Source organism: Natator depressus, chromosome 28 (genome assembly GCF_965152275.1).
Source record: "Natator depressus isolate rNatDep1 chromosome 28, rNatDep2.hap1, whole genome shotgun sequence".
In the NCBI taxonomy this organism is placed as follows: domain Eukaryota; kingdom Metazoa; phylum Chordata; order Testudines; family Cheloniidae; genus Natator; species Natator depressus.
The window spans coordinates 9,304,369-9,306,868 of NC_134261.1; the positions used below are offsets into that span (position 1 = coordinate 9,304,369).

At 62.9% G+C, this 2,500-nt stretch overlaps 1 non-coding gene across 1 annotated transcript; it reads left to right on the forward strand.

Moving 5' to 3' along the window:
- Positions 1 to 1,130: 1,130 nt before the first annotated feature.
- LOC141979402 (5S ribosomal RNA) lies at positions 1,131 to 1,249 on the forward strand. The gene has a single exon (XR_012636817.1). It is a non-coding gene; the product is annotated as a 5S ribosomal RNA (ribosomal RNA).
- Positions 1,250 to 2,500: the final 1,251 nt, after the last annotated feature.

Genomic DNA, 2,500 nt, shown 5'->3' on the forward strand with positions numbered 1-2,500 from the left:
CCTTTTCCTCCGGGTTGACCTGGTGTCCCGGGGGGACTTAGACTTTTTTTCAGCCTTTTCCTCCGGGTTGACCTGGTGTCCCGGGGGGACTTAGACATTTTTTTCAGCCTTTTCCTCCGGGTTGACCTGGTGTCCCGGGGGGACTTAGACTTTTTTTCAGCCTTTTCCTCCGGGTTGACCTGGTGTCCCGGGGGGACTTAGACATTTTTTTCAGCCTTTTCCTCCGGGTTGACCTGGTGTCCCGGGGGGACTTAGACATTTTTTTCAGCCTTTTCCTCCGGGCTGACCTGGTGGCCGAGCGTCTCGCCGTCCGCGGCCGGAGCTAGAGATGCCCCCCCCCCCAGGCCAGCCTGCGAAGCCGCGGCCAGGATCGGGCCCCTGGAAGTCTGACTAAAAATTTTCACCGACCCCAAAAACGGTTAGGGGGGGCCTCATAAAGCCTCCGGAGCGAAAAAAAAAAAAACGGAAAAAAGGATCGGGCCCACCCGAGGCAGGGGAGTCAGTAAGGGAAAGGGGACGAGGCGGCCCGGAGCCGGGTGCCCGGAGCCGGGTGCCGGCGGCCAGGATCGGGCCCCTGGAAGTCTGAAAAATTTTTTTCACCGACCCCCAAAGTGGTATTGGGGGGGGCTCATAAAGCCTCCGGAGCGAAAAAAAAAAAAAACGGAAAAAAGGATCGGGCCCACCCGAGGCAGGGGAGTCAGTAAGGGAAAGGGGACGAGGCGGCCCGGAGCCGGGTGCCCGGAGCCGGGTGCCCGCGGCCAGGATCGGGCCCCTGGAAGTCTGAAAAAAATTTTTTCACCGACCCCCAAAGTGGTGTTGGGGGGGGCTCACGAAGCCTCCGGAGCGGAAAAAAAAAAACGGAAAAAAGGATCGGGCCCACCCGAGGCAGCGGAGTCAGTAAGGGAAAGGGGACGAGGCGGCCCGGAGCCGGGTGCCCGGAGCCGGGTGCCCGCGGCCAGGATCGGGCCCCTGGAAGTCTGAAAAAAAAATTTTCACCGACCCCCAAAGGGGTGTTGGGGGGGGGCTCATGAAGCCTCCGGAGCGAAAAAAAAAAACGGAAAAAAGGATCGGGCCCACCCGAGGCAGGGGAGTCAGTAAGGGAAAGGGGACGAGGCGGACCGGAGCCGAGTGCCTACGGCCATACCGGACGGAAGGCCCCCGATCCCGTCCGATCTCGGAAGGTAAACCGTCCCGGGCCTGGCTAGTACTTGGATGGGTGACCGCCTGGGAATCCCAGGTGCCGTAGGCAGCTTTTCCCGCTGCGAGCCAGCTCTCTCCTTTTCTGGGGAACAAGGGCAGGGTCGCCCTGCCAGGGGCCCTGGGGCTGAAGTCCCTGCCGGCCACCAGGTCAACCCGGAGCCTGCCCCTCTGCGGCCAGCAGGTCAACCCCATACCGGCAGGGGGTTGACCTGGTGGCCGGGAAGCAGAGCGGCCAGCAGGTCAACCCCATACATTCAGCGGGTTGACCTGGTGGACGGGAAGGAAAGCGGCCAGCAGGTCAACCCCATACTTTCAGCGGGTTGACCTGGTGGCCGGGAAGGAAAGCGGCCAGCAGGTCAACCCCATACATTCAGCGGGTTGACCTGGTGGCCGGGAAGGAAAGCGGCCAGCAGGTCAACCCCATACATTCAGCGGGTTGACCTGGTGGCCGGGAAGGAAAGCGGCCAGCAGGTCAACCCCATACATTCAGCGGGTTGACCTGGTGGCCGGGAAGGAAAGCGGCCAGCAGGTCAACCCCATACATTCAGCGGGTTGACCTGGTGGCCGGGAAGGAAAGCGGCCAGCAGGTCAACCCCATACATTCAGCGGGTTGACCTGGTGGCCCGAAAGCAAACCGGCCACCAGGTCAACCCGGAGCCTGCCCCCGCGGGCAGGGGCCAAGCGGACCCCCCTCCGCCCGGGCTTGCCCTGCTCCGAGCCGGGGCTTAATCCCCGTCCGGCCACCAGGTCAACCCGGAGCCTGCCCCTCTGCGGCCAGCAGGTCAACCCCATGCCGGCAGCGGGTTGACCTGGTGGCCGGGAAGGAAAGCGGCCACCAGGTCAACCCCATACTTTCAGCGGGTTGACCTGGTGGCCGGGAAGGAAAGCGGCCACCAGGTCAACCCCATACTTTCAGCGGGTTGACCTGGTGGCCGGGAAGGAAAGCGGCCAGCAGGTCAACCCCATACATTCAGCGGGTTGACCTGGTGGCCGGGAAGGAAAGCGGCCAGCAGGTCAACCCCATACATTCAGCGGGTTGACCTGGTGGCCGGGAAGGAAAGCGGCCAGCAGGTCAACCCCATACATTCAGCGGGTTGACCTGGTGGCCGGGAAGGAAAGCGGCCAGCAGGTCAACCCCATACATTCAGCGGGTTGACCTGGTGGCCGGGAAGGAAAGCGGCCAGCAGGTCAACCCCATACATTCAGCGGGTTGACCTGGTGGCCGGGAAGGAAAGCGGCCAGCAGGTCAACCCCATACATTCAGCGGGTTGACCTGGTGGCCGGGAAGGAAAGCGGCCAG